The sequence below is a fragment of the Anolis carolinensis genome, chromosome 4 (assembly GCF_035594765.1).
Source record: "Anolis carolinensis isolate JA03-04 chromosome 4, rAnoCar3.1.pri, whole genome shotgun sequence".
NCBI classification, from domain to species: domain Eukaryota; kingdom Metazoa; phylum Chordata; class Lepidosauria; order Squamata; family Dactyloidae; genus Anolis; species Anolis carolinensis.
In genome coordinates, this window is record NC_085844.1 from 82,870,336 (window position 1) to 82,880,108 (window position 9,773).

At 41.2% G+C, this 9,773-nt stretch overlaps 1 long non-coding RNA gene across 1 annotated transcript; it reads left to right on the forward strand.

The window, feature by feature from the left end:
- Positions 1 to 1,438: 1,438 nt before the first annotated feature.
- On the forward strand, positions 1,439 to 7,927 carry LOC134298987 (uncharacterized). Its single transcript, XR_010006142.1, has 2 exons — positions 1,439 to 7,505; positions 7,762 to 7,927. It is a non-coding gene; the product is annotated as an uncharacterized LOC134298987 (long non-coding RNA).
- Positions 7,928 to 9,773: the final 1,846 nt, after the last annotated feature.

A 9,773-nucleotide genomic window follows, 5' to 3' on the forward strand; every position in this document is an offset into this window, starting at 1 on the left:
CATTCTTTGATTTGTTTTTCTTTATAATATTGACTGTGTATCAGTTGCTATGTGGCCTGGACATGATCAACTCCCAGTGTAATTAAAAACAAGAGAAAGCTGGTATCCTGCTATAAACTCATATTGCTGTTGTGCAAATTTATAAGGATTGGAAACCTTCTAAGAAAGTATATTTATGTACACTTGCTTGCGTCCAATGATGTAACCTCATGGAGAAATGTGTTGTGTGGACTATCTGATCATTGATATTGTCACCTCCAATTTTCTCAACAGTGACAAGATATTGTCTATAGCAAACACAAATTCAGGAATTGCTGTCAACCATATCTATGATTACATCACACACTTTTACCACTGTGGGATTATTTTGTCTTATTTTTTTCATGCCAGGAACGACTTGAGAAACTGCAAGAGAATTGTGAGAGAATTGGCCATCTACAAGGACGTTGCCCAGGGGATGCCCAGATGTTTTGATGTTTTTACCATCCTTGTGGGAAGCTTCTCTCATGTCCCCGCATGGAGCTGGAACTGAAAGAGGGAGCTCATCCACACTCTCCCCGGGTTGGATTCGAACCGGCAACCTTCAGGTCAGCAACCCAACCTTCAAGTCATCAGTCCTGCTGGCACAAGAGTTTAACCTACTGCGCCATTAGGGGCTCCTATTTTATCCTATTGATCATCAACAACAAAGTGGGATTTGGCGAACCTAGTTCAGCATTCTATTTTTTTGTGTTGTGTTTAAACTGTATCCTTTTCTTTCGTCTTGCTGAGAGCTACCATATTTGGGAGACAGGTGGGATAGTTTGCACTTTGCTGCCCATTTTGCAGCAATTGAAATAAACTGAAGGGGAAAGTATGAGGAGGAGAAGAGAAGATTATCAGGATTGCTTCTGCCAAGATAGGATGGTTAGGGAATATGTCTGCTTAATGACAGGCAGGATTATTATGTGAAACACTAAACATCTCCAGTATTCTTTCTCTGAAAAGGAAATGACTTGGTAAAAAACTGACCCTGCCTGGCATTTCCTCTTTCTGTGAGGATTGAGAGGGGCCAATGGGGGTTGTGTGTGCAAGATAATGTCTCGTAAACTGGACAGTAAGGGAGCATACATGCATTTCCTCTGATTGAAAGCAACTGATTTTATTAAATGGGTCTCTATGGAAGATGTAGCTTCTACAAAAAATAGCACTAAGGCAAAATTTTAAAAGTACCTAGTGTCAACAGGAAGAAAGAAATACGTCAATTGCTATGACGTTTATGCAAGCCAGAACTGTAAATATCTCGTTTCTCAAGCTCATGAGGTGCTACATGCTTGAGAAATCTCTTTGTGTGAGAACAAAAGGGCCTTACAGAACATTTGTTAGGGGTAATAATGCTAGTCCTAGTTCTGTGAAGGAATATAATGGAGCTATTATAGTATACAAACAGATATATAGGTATATATACTGAACAGTCTGATAGCCATAAACAGTGTGGATTGGCATCACCGAATAATAATAGACATCTCACCTTATTTCCATGATTAAGGTAAAGGTTTTCCCTGACATTCAGTCCAGTCATGTCTGACTCTGGGGGTTGGTGCTCATTTCCATTTCTAAGCCGAAGAGCCGGCCGGCGTTGTCCGTAGTCACCTCCAAGGTCATGTGGCCGGCATGACTGCATGGAGCACCGTTACCTTCCCGCCGGAGCGGTACCTATTGATCTACTCACGTTTGCATGTTTTCCAACTTCTAGGTTGGCAGAAGCTGGAGCTAACAACAGCCGCTCACGCCGCTCCCGGGGTTTGAACCTGGGACCTTTCGGTCTGCAAGTTCAGCAGCTCAGTGCTTTAACACACTGTGCCACCGGGGCTCCTATTTCCATTATTAAAATTAACAAATACTTTACAAGAAATTGTTTATGGAAGTGCAAAAATTATGGGGGCAGTGTTGCTGCAAGAATGGTTTTTGTTTGCCCAGGATTTGAAACAGAACCAAACTTCCAGTCTAATTCTGTATTTGTGAGGACCTTACTGCAAGAAAACATCTTGTTTCTGCTATCCCGAGGCATTTCTGCAATGTGGAATAACAGCTATTTCCCCTCATGATGACGGGAGATACTACACAGACAAGGTATCATATGATTGCAATGCCTTAGCAGGGCCCCCCAGTGGTGCAATGGGTTAAACCCTTGTACTGGCAAGACTGCTGACCAACAGGTTAGTGGTTCGAATCTGGGGAGAGTGGATGAGCTCCCTCTGTCAGCCCAGCTCCACATGTGGGGACATGAGAGAAGCCTCCCACAAGGATGGCAAAACATCAAACATCCGGGCGTCTCTGGGGCAATGTTCTTGCAGATGGCCAATTCTCTCACACCAGAAGTGACTTGCAGTTCCTCAAGTCGCTCCTGGCACGAAAAGAATGCCTTGGCTGTGCAAAGCTGTACTGCTTGGGTAGGGTAATTCTGTCCTTCCGCTGTGCAACTTCCTCTCCTTTGTTTTGTTAAGTGCCAGGATTTTTTTTTAAAGTCCAGTGAGAGGAGCATAGAGGATGCCATCCCAGACCCAACATACAAAATCAGTTCTGGGATCATAGTGTGATCAGGTCAGTAATCCCTGATGGCTTCATTGTGTGGAGGTGGTGAACCAGTGATGTGTGTTGCACAATGGTTGTGGTACTGATTCAACACCTCTGTGCAATAAAGTCCTTAAATGTTCTCTTGACAACCACAGTAGGCTAAAAAACTAATAAAATGAGCAATGCTTAGGGAAGAACAGAGTTTTTTGGGAAAAATGATAGGTCATCACATAGGATGAAGCCTATATATGGCAGCTTGCTCAGGGGACGCCCGGATGTTTTTGATGCTTTACCATCCTTGTGGGAGGCTTCTCTCATGTCCCTGCATGGAGCTGGAGCTGATAGAGGGAGCTCATCTGCACTCTCCCCAGGTGGGATTCGAACCTGGCAGCTTTCAGGTCAGCAACCCAACCTTCAAGTCACGAGGCTTTTATCCCCTAGGCCATCGGAGGCTCCAGTGTAAAAGTAATTTGGACTCAATTAACTCAGGGAGAGAAAAGAGAAGAGGGCACAATTAGGCAAAAGCAAGCTGCTGCCGCCTCTCTCAGGTGTATGTTTTTCCTTTTGAAAGTTTTTGCTATCTTGACCACATTTTGATGTTGCTTTGGCTTTTTAGCTTTCCTTGAATAATAGTCACATCCTTGATTCATTGCATAACTCACTCACTTGTCTGCCCACCCACCTTTCAGTCACAGTGTTTCATTCATTCGCTCGGTTGATCTTCCGCCTGCCTGTTTTTCAGGCATGGTGCTTCCTGTGGCTGAGTCCAAAAGCTCGGATTCAGACATGGAAAGCACTATGTCTGAAAGGGGATGGGTAAGTAAGCAAGTGAGTGAGCGAGTGCATGAAGCCCCATGCCTGAAAGGAGATGGTATGTAGTGGAGTAAAACACATGGAGAGGGAAGCCTAGCTAGACTGTTTCCAACAGCTGTTCAATAATACATTATTTTTGGTACAAAAAACTGCCCTCTTTTTTCACTGCATAATAATTGCACCTCTCTTTTTTCCATCAAAAAAGGGATAAAAAGTGTGACTATTGTATGCTGTAATATACTATTTGGCACATGAGGCAGAATCTCCCAGAAACCTTTGTCAGCAGCCTTGGCAACAGAATAAATTATTATTTTGGTGCCCTTCCCTTTCACCCAAAATCTGCACTCTGGGATAGCTGCCTGTAATTAATAAAGACAATGCAGGCTCTGGTGATGTTGCAATGGCATGGCTCTACAGTTACTTTGGAGTTTTGTGTGTATGTGTGTGATGTGAGCCTCAGCTAGCAGAAATCAAGGAATCACTGAACTTGATCAAATGAGAAGTGGCACTAATTGGTGGAAGCCTTGTTAATGTTGATACTGAGTTTTATCAGTCCTATTTGAAATGGGAGCAACGATGTATCCATGCCCAATCAATGTGTGGTATGCAAAGAATCGCAGTGTTATGTAATACATTTTTTTTTTTAAAAAAAGTAAATGAGATAGTTTTTGTGTGGAATCCAGGAGCTTTATGGATTAAGTAGCCTCCGTGTGCAGTGATGTGGGTCAAATGACAAAGCAGAAATACAAAAGAGAGATTGGAAGAGAATTATTAAAGTTTAACAATGGAATTGCATATCATTGATTTAGCAACACAGCAGTTTTCATATGACTATGTACTCAAGCATTTGAAAGCTTTGTGTTGCATAAGGGATGTGCACAGAGACAGCATAGCATGCTAATTATTCATACATAAAATGTGATCCCACAAATGCGTAGAGTAATGTTGGATTTGTTGGATTACTTAAGCTTCTAATATTGCAGAGAAAAATAATAGCCATGGGATAGTGGTTTATTTTTAAAAAAATCAAATTAAAAAAACCATTTAATGCATGCCAGACATTTATAAATAGAGGCTAATATAAATTGAATGGAAACACTGGCCACTGTGCACATTAACAAGCCATTGTTAAGATTGTGAATAAATGAATGATTTAATAAGACAGCCTGTGTGCTCAGTTTGCACGCTCTCCAGTTTATTTTGGAAATTGTGCTGCCCAAACAGCATAAGCAGGGGCTTGTATCCATGGCCTTACCAGAACACATATTGTGTCCACTTAGAAGCTGTTCACCAATCGGAAAATGTGTGTTTGTCTTCAAGTTGCTGGTCGACTTAAACTTTTCTTTAAGGGCTGTTAGCTTATTGCAGCAGCTCAAAGGTAAAGCTCCCCCCACCAAAACACATTGCCCCTCTTTTTAATTGTCTTTTTTTCCTGGAAGAATGATGCAATTCCAAGAGTTCACAATCTTGCAAGACTGTGACTTCATCTCTGTATGAGTCTGCATTTGTGCAGTTAATTACTTGAGTTACTGCATTTCAAAGTGTACAAGCACTGTTCCAACAAACATTTAAAATATTAATAGAAAGAGGGATTTTTCCAATTCCAAGCCTTTTCCTAATTGATTCTTCCTGCAAGGGGAATGTGTATCTTTGATGGGCAAACCTTGTTGTGGGCTGCACAAGTGTAATGGATCTTGCCAACCTCCCCAAGTTGGTATGTGGCCCACCTCGCATGACTGGTGTGCCACCGATTTGTAGGCAGAATTGATGAATGGCCATTTTGTAGACCTCGCTGACAGTAGCTCAATAGAGCCAGTAGGAGGAGCCATGGAACATCCATTAGTATAGATGCTGCCTGATTGGCTGAATGCAAATGAGATGTTGCTTAGCAGCTGAAGCTGGATGGAGCCAAAGTGGCAGTTGGTGGAGACAGGCTGAATATTCTTTTTCAGTTAGTCAGGTTTTTGGAAATTTATTTATTTATTTACAGTATTTATATTCCGCCCTTCTCACCCTGAAGGGGACTCAGGGCGGATTACAATGAACACATATATGGCAAACATTCAATGCCAACAGACAAGCATCATATATAGACAGACACAGAGGCATTTAACATTTTTTTCCAGCTTCACGATTCCGGCCACAGGGGGAGCTGTTGCTTCACTGTCCAGTAATGGCTGTACTTCCTCATTCCATTCCTCGTGTTTTGCTGGCAGTTTTATGATGTTGTAAATTAGTTAAATTAGCCTCCTGTATAAAGTGTACCTAAATTTCCCTAATTGACAGATGCAACTGTCTTTCAGGGCTGCATAGGTCAACAGCAAGCCAGGCTATTTAATGGTCGGGGGCTTAACCCGATGACGGCTTCGAACTCATGACCTCTCGGTCAGTAGTGATTTATTGCAGCTGGTTACTAGCCAGCTGCGCCACAGCCTGGCCCGGTGAGTTGGAATTTGGTTTTGGAAGTCAGTTTTAGGAGTTAGTTTTGGAGAAGGGATCTGTGTCTTAAAAAGCAGCCTCTTTGAGGGAATATAGTTAGAGCCTTTACCAAGGGAAAGGCTGAAGACTAAATGGTAATTGTCTAAGAAATTATTATTTAAATCCTGGGAGAACTGGATTTAAAAGTAAATTGTCCTGTTTATGTTTCCTTGGCAAAGGAACAGAGCTACACAGAAACCACTATACAATTAACATCTGAAGAGAAAAACCATAAGCCTTTATTGTAACCACTAAGCTTCTGCACTGTATAATATTATTGAAACCACTACGCTTATTTACCTCACAAGTTACAAGTAAACAAACTGTTACCGTTTCTTCTCACGCAAAGTGTCACGTCTCTCTCTCTCAACATCCCAATATAGAAGAAGCTCTTGAATAAAGCATTGGTGGTAGAAATTGATTGAAGTAGCGGGTGGCAGCAGAAATAGAAATTCCTGCAATTCTCATAATTTGAGAAAATCCACCCTATTGTATATTATTGTTGAAAACCCCTCATCCTCTCCATAATGAGCATATACAAACTGGAACTTTTGCAAAGTGGATGTAGAAAATCTTGCAAACAGTAAGGAAATGGTTGTTGTATGTTTTCCGGGCTGTATGGCCATGTTCTAGAAGTATTCTCTCCTGACGTTTTGCCCACATCTATGGCAGCATCCTCAGAGGTTGTGAGGTATGGAGAAACTCAGCAAGGAAGGTTTATATATATCTGTGGAAAGTCCAGGGTGAGGGAGAACTCTTGTCAGTTGGAGGCCAGTGTGAATGTTGCAATTAATCACCCTAATTTGCATTGAATGGCTTCATCTACTGGCTACTTTCTGCCTGGGGGCATCCTTTGTTAGCTGCCCCTAGTTCCCATGTCTCAGAGTGTTGCTTCTTATTTACTGTTCTGATTTTTGAGTTTTTTTTAATACTGGTAGCCAGATTTTGTTCATTTTCATGGTTTCCTCCTTTCTGTTGAAGTTGTCCACGTGCTTGTGAATTTCAATGGCTTCTCTGTGTAGTCTGACATAATAGTTGTTGGAGTGGTCAAGCATTTCTGTGTTCTCAAATAATATACTGTGTCCAGGTCGGTTCATCAGGTGCTGATTTCCCTGGTTGAGTTAGTCTGCAGTGCCTTTCATGTTCTTTGACTCGTGTTTGGGCACTGCGTTTAGTGGTTCCTATGTAGACTTGGCCACAGCTGCATGGTATACGGTAGACTTCTGCAGAGATGAGGAAATCTCCAGAATGGCAGAATTACTTGAATTAAAAAATATTTTTTAAAAGGAAGCAAATGGGATGAAAGTGGGAAGTTATGGCTTTGCAGCCAGAGGTCCGTCCTCTTGGACTTCTCACTGCAAGTGGGATGACCAACAGTTTGGTGATGGAGAAGTGAAATGTTTGAAAGTGATGCCCATAACATGTCCACAAAAAATATGTGTATATCTTAAACTTGTATTGAACATTGCTTTGAGGTGACTTAGTGACAATGTTTGCAATTGTGTGCCTTTTTATTTGTAGTTAGGGAGCTTCTAATGTGCACTAATGTTTTGTGAAATAATCTTCTAGGCGCTGAGGAATTAATGGAGACACAGGCGTATGTACTTAACCATCAAATAAGAACCAGAGAGCAGAAGTACCAGTATATGCCTAGAAAGGTAGGACTTTGCAGTCAGAGTAGATTGCAAAGAAATAATAGCACATTCCCTTTCCTCTACCTTTTCTGTAGCTGTTGTGGTTTGTGTAGTGTACAGTCTGACTATTCTAATTACACTCGACTTAGGACAAGGTTATAGTACACACCCAGTTTGTTATCATCATGGAGAGAGTATGTGATAATAAAACTCTGTACCACCAGCCAAGCATCATGTGAAAGTTATTTCCTGTTGTTTATCTTTTTTTTTATGATCCCAGTTCTAAGAATCAAAATAGAAAAAGAGGAAGACGTGTCATGGAGAAGAATTTTTGAAATTGGTAAGAAGACATTGTAATGAAGAATGCCAGATGTTATTATTAGCTTCCTTATTATAAATTAGGTTCACTCTGTCCCCCAGAGAGCAATTAAACATGCTTTTCAGCTCCCGCTTTGTCACAGTAGCTTTACTATTATGGTACATTGTGTTACACCAGCAACACTATTAGTCCATTGCTATCCTCTGGAGTTTTTAATTGCATATGAACCCCATCTTGACATAGAAAGACAGCAACTCGATATCAGAAACTGCTGTCCCCCATATATTTGAAACTGTTAGTTCTTTACCCTGTGTGTGTGTGTAACCTAATGATGAAAATTTCACTTATTTCATTCTCACAAACAAGAACCAATGATTTCAGAAGGTTTCTATCTACTGGGTGACATTGCAAGAGATTACAAGCCTTCAAAGTCAGAATTAGCCTAACATACGTTGGTGCCCTTCCCACAAACTACTCAAGTTAAGGTGATTATTAGTAAAGGTAAAGGTTTTCCCCTGACAATAAGTCTAGTTATGTCTCACTCTGGGGGTTGGTGCTCATCTCTATTTCTAAGCCGAAGAGCCGGCATTGTCCATAGACACCTCCAAGGTCATGTGGCCACATGACTGAATGGAGCGCTGTTACCTTCCCGCCGGGGAGGTACCTATTGTTCTACACACATTTTCATGCTTTTGAACTTCTAGGGTGGCAGATGCTGGGGCTAACAGCAGGAGCTCACCCTGCTCCCTGGATTTGAACTGCTGACCTTTCGGTCAGCAAATTCAGCAGCTCAGCAGTTTAACCCACTGTGGCACCGGGGGGCCCTGAGGTGATTTTTACCCAGATCCAAATCACTTTGGCACAGAAATAAGAAAATCTCTGAGTTATCCTTAGTCAACACTGCCAATGATGGATCCAACAAACCTGAGGGTTCATTGTTGTGGAACACAGGGACCAAGAGGAAAACTTTCACATAGTGTAATGTCAGTACTTCTCCTAATGAATTCATTTCCTATGGAACTGACTGAATTATCAAATGAAAGCATCACAGTGATGTCTTTGGATGTCTTTACAATAAACCTCTGAAATTGTTGATTTCTGTATTATAAATTTTGTTAGAGGTTTGTCCATTGCTTTTGTACTAGTTCCAACTAGAGTGATCCACTAAATCAGTGGGATGTGCATAAGTATTGATTTGCCAAAGTCAAACTGATTCAGCAGATCTATGTGGTTGAGACTAACAATTGAAACAAGGCCCTTGTGTCAATTGTGACGAGATGTAACCATTCACTATATTGATTGTTCTAAAGCACAACATAATCCACTTCATGTTGCTGTTGCTGTGTGTCTTCAAGTTGTTTTTGACTTACAATGGCCTTAAGGAAAACATATTATGAGTTTTCTTGGCAGGTTTTGTTCAGAAATTGTTTGCCTTTGCCTTCCTCTGAGTCTGATCACCCAGAGGGATTCCATGGCCAAGTAGGGATTTGAATCCTGATTTCCACAGTCCATCCACTATACCATGCTGGCTGTCTCCATTTCTCATGATCTTAGGTTTCAGAATGTGCGCTTCAAGGTCACAATGTTATGTAAATACCTTTGGAAAGAAAAAAATGTAGACATGTCCATAAAGTTTGCTGCCAGGTAGAGTTTAAACAGGCTAGACTGGTTGTATGCTGTTCTCCTTTTAACCTTGCCCTCAAAACTAGCTAGAGGGCATGTGTTAAATGCATGTACATTTACACACAACAGTAGTCATGTGAGAAATGTCTGATGCTATGAGTGAAACTGTGTTAGGGAAACAGATTGTAATTTTGATTATCAAAATTGATGTGTTCCAGAAATTATATGTATGAGGGAAACATTCAGTTATGCTGATGTGTTATTCCCCAATACCAGGACTTCCCATGGAAGAACAAAAATTTAATTTGCTATATGTAGCTCTTGTTTCTGGTTCCTCCGAGGAGCTGAAG